This window comes from Nelumbo nucifera, chromosome 1 (genome assembly GCF_055504915.1).
Source record: "Nelumbo nucifera cultivar China Antique chromosome 1, China Antique-T2T, whole genome shotgun sequence".
Lineage (NCBI taxonomy): Eukaryota > Viridiplantae > Streptophyta > Magnoliopsida > Proteales > Nelumbonaceae > Nelumbo > Nelumbo nucifera.
In genome coordinates, this window is record NC_142649.1 from 125208401 (window position 1) to 125218485 (window position 10085).

The 10085-nt window shown below is 41.0% G+C and overlaps 1 pseudogene; it reads left to right on the forward strand.

Moving 5' to 3' along the window:
* Positions 1 to 219: 219 nt before the first annotated feature.
* On the forward strand, positions 220 to 1103 carry LOC104609799 (3-ketoacyl-CoA synthase 4 pseudogene; annotated as a pseudogene).
* The last annotated feature ends 8982 nt before the right edge of the window (positions 1104 to 10085 follow it).

The window sequence follows — 10085 nt, forward strand, 5'->3', positions numbered from 1 at the left end:
CCAGCAGCATCACCCCTCTAAATCCAATCTCTCTCTGACCTCTGACCTCTCGTTTTATTTTATATTTTTTATTATAATCGATTAATTAAGGTACCAATATCTTTATATATACACCCTTCTATTCCTTCCATCCCTCATCCTGTGCAATTGATAGAGAGAGATATTTATTATCTAGCTTTAGAGTGTATTAGAAGCACTAGGCTCGGTCACCAATTCGTCATGGAAGGAGTGGGAGTTCAAGCCGCCAAAAATGATGGTGCTGGTGAAGGAAGTGGCATTCAGGCTCGGCAAAGTCAAAGATTGCCTAATTTCTTACAAAGCGTGAACGTTAAATATGTGAAGTTGGAGTATCATTACTTGATGAAATATCTGGTCACTTTCTCTCTTGTTCCGGTGATGGTTGTGACCCTGGTCCAGGCGTCGTAGTTGAGAGCTCGGAGGATATCCTTGAACTATCACATCAGCTTGAGAACAATTTGGTGAGTGTCGTCATTTTCTCTGCACTGCTTGTATTGGGTGCTACCGTCTATTTCATGACGCGACCACACCCCGTGTATCTGGTGGACTTTTCCTACTACCTCCCTCCCTCAGACCTGAGAGTTAACTTCAAGGATTTCATGGAATACTCAAGGCTGACTAGGGACTTCGATGAGTCTTCACTTGAGTTTCAACGCAAGATCCTCGAGCACTTCGGACTCGACGAGGATACACACGTCCTTGACGCAATGCGCTACATTCCTCCACGGCAGGCAATGACTAACGCTAGGGAGGAAGCCAAGCAGGTCATGTTTGGCGCTCTAGAAAACCTCTTCTCCAATATCTCCATGAAGCCTAAGGACATTGGTATATTAGTCATGAACTGTAGCTTGTTCAATCCAACCCCTTCACTATCCGCTATGATTATCAACAAGTATAAGCTAAGAGGTAACATTGGGAGCTTTAATTTGGGTGGAATGGGATGTAATGCGGGAGTGATCGCCACCGACTTGGCCAAGGACATTCTCCAGGTTCACCGCAACACATATGCCGTCATCGTCAGCACTGAGAACACCACCCAAAATTGGTACTTCGGGAACCATAAATCATCATCCCGAAGAAGATGAGAGAGGAAGAGATCGGATTTAGAGGGGTGCCGCTGCCTCTGCTTTTGGGTTTGGAACGGGGAAGATGATGAATAGTGTTTGAGAAAGGGCAAAAGAGGTATTTTGAAAAAATATCATCTCTTTAACGTTTTCCATCTTACTCATGGACAGAAGGGAGGTATTTCTTAATTTTGTCAAAAATAGAAGGAAGGTTTTTACTAAAATGAAACTATAGGAGAGATTTTTATGATTGTCAAAAACTTCAGGGAAGGTTTTTGTATTTTACCCTATATTTTATTAAAATTAGTTAAATGTACCTTAAAATTTCAAAACCTATTTATTGGTCCCATATAACACAAATAGGACCATCATTAATTACTTCAAACTCTCTCATAATATCAATATTTCTATGGGTTTTATGACTAAAAATCAAATGGACTGGATTGGATGGTCAAACCAAAAAAACCAGGAATCGGTCAGGTGACCGGTTTCGGTTTTCTCCAAAACCGAAAATTTGCTCGAAACTGTTGATTTTGGTCAATAAACCGCTGATCCGGATAGTTAACTGTTTAAACGGTTTTAACCATTTTTTAAATTTTTTTGTCAGAACAGATCGTCTATTCGACCCAATAACCAGACCCCTGACCAGGTTGGTCTCCGAATCATTTTTAAAAACCATGCTAAAAATCAAAACCCAAAAATTTTCGAGGTTTTGATTTGCTCCCAAAAACATTCCATCCTTATCCTTTTTAGGAAGAAACTAATGAGTATTGTGGTAAGAAATATTTGGGCAAATTGAACTCTAAGACGATCATTATATCGAATATATAGCAAGGTGGTAGGAGATGCGTCCATGCTGTTTAAAGCGAAGGGAACAATGGAGTCGATCGTTTGTCTTATATTATCATCTAGTATTTGGTTAGTGAAATTCCTTTTCAAGCAAAAATGAAAACAACAATTAAAGCTTTTGTCGTTGTTTCTTTGGTGACTAAAAAAGCCAAACGTGCTGATACGTTCACAATATGTATAGTTTGTATGCAATAGTAGTAAATTATGTATTTCTCTTCTTTCTTAATTCAAATATACAACTCATAATTTACCAAAAAAAGAGTCTTTAAGCATGATAAACTGGAGATCAGCTTCAGTGCTCATAAGATCGTATTCATATCATTCATACAGCCTTTTATCCTGTGGATTGGGAATATTGTATGTTTTTTCAACCATAAGCGTGATAGAGAGATGCAAGTAACTGTGCGAATTGAATGATGTGAGTACGTAGTGTGAGGACCTCATGATCTCCTGCTAATAAAGATTCCTCTGAATGCGTTCCAGCATGATTTTTGTACACACATTGGATCCATCCCAAGACTGGGACCCACCATACATGTGATGTGCAAATATAGATCATGTTGGTTGGGATTTTTGTTGGCAGGAAATCCCGAGTCTGAATCTGCTCTCAACAAAAAATCGGTCCTGCATGTTCCAACAAGATTCGTGTTGACAGATCTCAGACATGATGAGATGTGCGAACATGAATCATGTTGCAAAGATGTTGGGACAGTTTTTTATTGGGAGCAAATTCCAACTCTTATAAATCTATCAAACCCAGTTAAGTCCACCCAAGTCCTAACCCTTGTCAAGTAGTTGTATTTTGATTTGGTTCAAACTTTGGCTGCATTTCTACTTTTAATAACTAAAAGCATAAAGCACTCATAGGTAGAACATACCACCATTCATGCTTATCTTCAAAGAGCCATTTCTCAGTGGAACCTAGCAAAAAGAGGAACCGCCTTCCTTTCCAAATTTTGAAGAGCTTCCCAATCTCTGATCCGAATTCACTTCGCCAAAATAGAAAGAGTTTCCATCTTTCCATAATTCCGACAGACACAAAATGACTTTTTGAAGAAAACCATCATGCACAAGGCTCTTACTAGAAGCAAAAATTCAAGCCAGCAATCGAAGGAGGTGATAGCATCTATACACCATCACTCCATCAGCTCTGAGACCCACACCCAAACCAAACCAAATACATAGCTCTATCACAATGGAAAAGAGCATGCATTGATTTCTTTTCACATCTTAAACAAACAGGAGAGTGGATAAATTTTTTGCTAAACAGGTTTTTCTGGACAGCTGGGCCATTTCTGTAGCATCTCCAAAGGAATTGCTTTATCTTGGGCTGAACTTAGTTTCCAAAGGGAGTTCCAAAATACTTTTGGCTTACCCAGGTCCCTGTTTGGGGTTGAATCTGTCAAACTTGATTGGGATGCCAAGAAGTATTCAGATTTTAAACATACCAAAGTTACAAGGACTCCAAACTAATTTTTCCCAACTATTTGGAGAAAGCGTTATGCTCAAGATTTTGTTGGCTATTGTTTCAGGAAAAGTGCTTCTAACCACATCAGATTTCCAACATCTTTCCCTTTCACAAATTAGAGATGAAACTGATTGTCCCAGAGACTCTTGAGCTCTAGGACCAATGGGTTTGAACCCTTCTAATCTTGGGATCCAAGGGTCAGACCAGATCGAGATCCACCATATCACCCTTTTCACTCTTCATAAAACCCCTCTTTGAAGGACTTTTCTCCCTTCCCGTGTACTTTTCCATCCCTAGGATTGATTTGATTTTTCTTTTACTTGAAGAAAGTGGGGATTTAGGAAATATATTTAGCCTTCATTACCCTAGCCCAAAGGCTTTCAAGAATATAGTCTCCAACCTAATCAAGTGATTTGACTTTAAGGTTATAATGCTTTTGAAAGAAATTCTTACTAATCATGACAGTCCAAATCTGCTGCTTGTTGGCCATGTAAGGGTCGGGATTTGGACTGGGTCCAAATGGCCACTGCAATTACATCACGAACATCTTGCCATGAATCCCAATATATGACTATAATGGTTGTTAATATCGTGTGTTGGGACTGTATCCAAACTTTCTTTAAAAAACCTACATAACCAATCAAGAGTGAATATTGCTCCTCACTTTTGATTAGGGGTGAGAAAATGGATAAGTTCTACCCGAAATCAAATGAAGCCAACTTTGATTGATTTTGGTGGAGCCATCCTTGGAATCAAACTTGTCTTGAAATAAATCTCCCTCTCTGAAAAAAATAAAAAAAATAAAACTATAAAGATGTAAAGATTTAAACCTAAGCACTTATGGTTATAAAGATTACAATCTCACTAACTAAACCATTAAACCATTTTTTTTATAATATCATTAAACCACTTAAGTCATTTGATCATTTTTTTTTCAATCTATATTTAAAGGTGTATGATAACAAATGTAAAATGTAATATTTATAAAATTTAAATAATAATGATGAATTTTGAATTATATATTAATATATTGTGATAATTTACAAATTAAATTACTCAATTTAATCAATAAAGGTAATATGAGTTTTGAACTATATAATAATAATAATAATAATAATAATAATAATAAAACAAGTGTGAATAGCATTAGATTGACAACTTAACACTATAAATACAAGGAAAAGGCTTAATAGAAGGAATGTTGCGCAAAACAAAACCTGGGATTTACCTGCTTTAGAAATTCTAGGTTTTTTGATAGAAGGATTACAATCTAAATCAATTCTTCCCTTGTTTGCAACAAGACTCAGCAAAGTTATTATAAGGCACAAAAAAGTTATTTTTATTATTAGGGCAAATTTCTTAAAGCACCCTTATTGTTTAGGCAGTTCGCCACCAGGGAGCACCACTAGGCAGTTCGCCACCAGGCAGTTCGCCCCCAGGCAGTTCGCCCCCAGGCAGTTCGCCACCAGGTAGCTCGCCACCAGGTAGTTCGCCATCAGGCAGTTCGCTACCAGGGAGCACTACCAGGCAGTTCGCCACCAGACCGCCATCAAGCAGTTCGTCACCAAGTAGTTCTCCCGCAGGGAGTTCGCCATCAAGTAGCTCATCACCAAGGCACGTCACCACCGGGTCAAACAACGAGGTACTTAGCCACGCCATCAGGCAGTTCGCCACCAGGGAGCACCACTAGGCAGTTCGCCACCAGGCAGTTCGCCCCCAGGCAATTCGCCACCAGGTAGCCCGCCACTAGGTAGTTCGCCACCAGGCAGTTCGCCACCAGGGAGCACTACCAGGCAGTTCGCCATCAGGCAGTTCGCCACTAGACCGCCATCAAGCAGTTCGTCACCAAGTAGTTCTCCCGCAGGGAGTTCGCCACCAAGTAGCTCATCACCAAGGCACGTCACCACCGGGTCAAACAACGAGGTACTTAGCCACGCCACCAGGGAACACCACTAGGCAGTTCGCCACCAGGCAGTTCGCCCCCAGGCAGTTCGCCACCAGGTAGCTCGCCACCAGGCAGTTCGCCACCAGGGAGCACTACCAGGCAGTTCGCCACCAGACCGCCATCAAGCAGTTCGTCACCAAGTAGTTCTCCCGCAGGGAGTTCGCCACCAAGTAGCTCATCACCAAGGCACGTCACCACCGGGTCAAACAACGAGGTACTTAGCCACGCCATCAGGTAGTTCGCCACCAGGGAGCACCACTAGGCAGTTTGCCACCAGGCAGTTCGCCCCCAAGCAGTTCGCCACCAGGTAGCCTGCCACCAAGTAGTTCGCCACCAGGCAGTTCGCCACCAGGGAGCACTACCAGGCAGTTCGCCACTAGACCGCCATCAAGCAGTTCGTCACCAAGTAGTTCTCCCGTAGGGAGTTCGCCACCAAGTAGCTCATCACCAAGGCACGTCACCACCGGGTCAAACAACGAGGTACTTAGCCACGCCATCAGGCAGTTCGCCACCAGGGAGCACCACCAAGCAGTTCGCCACCAGGCAGTTCACCCCCAGGCAGTTCGCCCCCAGGCAGTTCGCCACCAGGTAGCTCGCCACCAGGTAGTTCGCCACCAAGCAGTTCGCCACCAGGGAGCACTACCAGGCAATTCGCCACCAGACCGCCATCAAGCAGTTCGTCACCAAGTAGTTCTCCCGTAGGGAGTTCGCCACCAAGTAGCTCATCACCAAGGCACGTCACCACCAGGTCAAACAACGAGATACTTAGCCATGCCATCAGGCAGTTCGCCACCAGGCAGTTCGCCCCCAGGCAGTTTGCCACCAGGTAGCTCGCCACCAGGTAGTTCGCCACCAGGCAGTTCGCCACCAGGGAGTTCGCCATCAGGCAGTTCGTCACCAAGTAGTTCTCCCGCAAGGAGTTCGCCACCAAGTAGCTCATCACCAAGGCACGTCACCACCGGGTCAAACAACGAGGTACTTAGCCAAAAAATTTATACATCACAAAAAATGGTACGTGACCAAAAACGGTTACATCACCTCCCTTGCTGTTAATTTTCCATCAAACTTCATTCACATGTGACATCACAGGATTGATATATTTTTAAAAATTCCTAAAATACCCTTTATGGTTATGGTGTAAACCGCAAACGAAGAGAAAATCCCACTACTAAGTCCACTCCATCTCCATTTCATTAGTGTGCACGTTCATGGATAATGTGCTATTCATGAGTAAGGTGTTTTTTTAATATTCAAGAACAAGCTTTTCATGATGTGGATTGATGTAGCGCGATCTGGCGACTCTCGCGTGTCTAATGACTCAGACACTGATTCGGATGCTTACCTTGCTAGTGGCCGAGCTGTACTAGGCCAAGCTAAGGATGGTCGAACTGTACTATTCTACAAGAGAGGTAGGATTAGAGTGCCCAAGTTTTTTCTACTCGGGGTGGGCACTCCAATGCTTAAATTTGAGAATTGTATTGAGAGTTCTTAAGAGAGAAGAGAATGCGAGAGCTTAATTGCACATACCTTCTCAAGTGAAAATGAGGGTTTTATATAGATGTGAGTGACACAAGTCCTCTTGCAACAGGTTTCAGATTCTCGCGGAGCCGTTTCCGTTCACTCGGGAGAACAATTGTGTTAGTTACATAATCTGCGTAGGGGTTGTGGTCCATCCGATTAACTCTGATGCGTGCGATGCGGTAGGCCAGCCTAATGGTCAACTCATTAGTACTTCAGAGATCTCGAACTAGCAATGAATCTATGAGACAAGTCAACAGGATCGCCCTACAAGTTGCCAAAGGTACACTTCATAGCTTGGCTGGTCTCTGGAGTAGGTCACTATATACTGGAAGACCTACCAGCCCGGCCTGGCCAAGGTATTTGAGGTCGGCCTGGGCAAAGTTCTACAGGTCGACTTGCCGAGGCGATCTGCTTACTCAGCATCGAGGTATCACTTGAAAGCCACGTGTCACGATGTAATTCGAAGGACCAAATTACCCCTCATCATGGGCCACAAAAATCTCCTAATTCAGATGTCATACCAACACTCTTTCATCAACTTTTCTGATCCTCTAGAGCTCACGGGTGGCAACTGAGGTAAACATTTTTTTCCACTCTTTTAAACCTAGCTTCATTGTCTCTAATTTTCTTGCTTTTAACTTCAAATTCTTGTCAAGCAACATTTTGTGGTGAGCAACACGTCTTTGGAATCTCCTAAGTACATCAATCATCAAAGAAAATACAAGTGTGAATAGAATTAGATTGACAATTTAACATTATAAATACAAGGAAAAGGCTTAACAGAAGGAATGCTGTACAATGCAGAACCCGAGACTTAGGAGCTTTAGAAATTCCAAGTTTTCTGATAAAAGGATTACAGTCTGAATCAATTCTTCCCTCATCTACAACAAGACTCGAACAAATGTTATTACAGGGCACAAAAATAAATAAAAAATAAAACAGAGGAAACCCTAAGCCTTCCAAATCGACAAACCCACGAAGCAAAAGGAAAACCTAGACCAAACACAGGAACTTAAAACCTAGAGAAAAGGGGAAAAAAAAAAGAAAGAAAAATAGGATATAAGAGCTTCTAAGTAAAGAAGGATATGTGCAAGCTTAAAAGAGAAGGGGAAAAAATAAAGCACGAACAAAACATGACATCAAGAGCAAAGACATGAACTAGTTACCTATTTCTTTGAAGATTTTCTTTTGAAGGGCTTTGGCAGTCCTTTTTCTAACTCACTGGACGAGAACGAAAGTGGAGTTGTAGGACCCGAGGATTTGACCTCAAAGGATGGCTCTGGCCATTGTGCGAAGGACAATGGAGAGGCACAGGAGTTGAGTGAGTGAAGAGTGAAGGATGAGGAGGAGAAAGGGCTCATGTCGATTGTAGATCGCCTTCTCTTGGCAACCCAATTGGGTGTAACATAGAAAGAAGTTGGATTTTATTTTGAAAATTTGATAAATAATGGAGGGAAATTTTGATATTTCACTTTTTTTCCGTTAGTATTTAATGATGATGATGTCAATTGTCAAACAGACTTAAGAATACATTAAGACAATATCTAAACAATAAGGGTAGAATTAGTCAATTTCCTAAACCTTGGGATACTTTAAGATAATATGTAAACGATAAGTAAACTCTCATGGTCATGGCTGAGATTGATCATTTGATCTGATCGTAGAATTGTTGGAGAGATCAGATTTACTCCTCACACCAATCTAAGGAGCTTAGAGATGATGTCAATTGTCAAAAAACTTAGGGGCATTAAGACAATATGTAAATAATAAGAATATGAAATTGATCATTTGATCTGATCTGATCATAGGATTGGAGAGATCGGATTTGCTCCTCACACCAACTTAAGACCGCATGGCATCCGTGCATTAAAACATCTTCCATGAATGATAATATCAAGGGCGAGAATGTTGATTAGTCGAATTCTTTTGGCCAGAATAGTTTCTCTCCGTCCAACAAAACACAGAGTCTAAATCTCAACTGTTGAAAAAGAAAACCTCGGGAAAAAGCATGGGCTTCTAGCCGATAAGGCAACTTTTTGCCTTTAATATTAATAATAATAATAATAATTAGAATATGATATTTTTTTAAATATATATATATATATATATATATAAATTAAGGGCACTGCGCACCGTTGCTCGTCTTCCTCTGCTAACAAAAAAAATAATTTATTGTGATAAAGAAGAGTTGTAATGTATTAAGAGATGACTCGGTATAGCCGTACAATTCCTCACCATGAAAAAGAAAAGGGGAAATAAAAAAAAAATCTGAAGTAAAAACAGTAAAAATCATGAAAAATCTCAGGATCTAGACATCGACCTCCCTGAATGTTCTCCGAATGTTCGAAAATACAATTGAAACAGGAAAATAAATTAAAAAGAAAAAAGCAAAAGAAAACCATACACACAGACACACCAGAGATGAGAAGGCGTCGATCGATTGAGGGATCTTACGAGATGAACAGGACCCTTGATGTGTTTAACGAGAGCGGAGCTGCACTGATTGTCTCTTGTTTCGTGTCGGTGGTGTCTGATAATATAATCTGCCTCCATCCTGGTATATCCAATCCATTAGCACTGATTGTCTCTTGTCTCGCGTCGGTGGTGTCTAATAATATAGTCTGCCTCCATCCTGGTATATCCATTACCGTTCATGGTGAAAATCCTGTCTCTGCAATCATCAACTCAACTCAAATAAGAACTAACTCCTCTCCGAATTGCTGTTCCAACACCGGAAAATCAGGAATTTCTCGATGATAAACCGCCTAAAATGAACTTCCTTGAAACCACTCCTGTTTTTTCTCTTCTCTCCTCTCTCAAAGCAGTCAATGAGATGAAAAAACAAAAACTGCACTCCTCACAATTCATCGATTTGGCTCTTGGCTTCTCTTTGCCCAGTCTCTCACACTCTCTCTCGTTAAAACCTCTAAACCCCCACTGCCATTGCGACCTTCAAGTAACGAAACCGCATTCTTTCATCTCATGATTCTCATCGTTTATGTTTTTGAACTGTGCTTTGAACCTTCAGTTGGCACAGGAAACCGTTTAGGAAAGGAAGACGAACAACAGTGCCAGTGCCTTTAATTGATATATTTTTTTTCAAAAACATTATCATATTCTAAGTAATTATTATTTTTATTAATATTAAGGGAAAGAAGAACATCTTATATCTCCTGTACTTATAAATAATTATTATATAAAAATTATTATTTTTATTGAT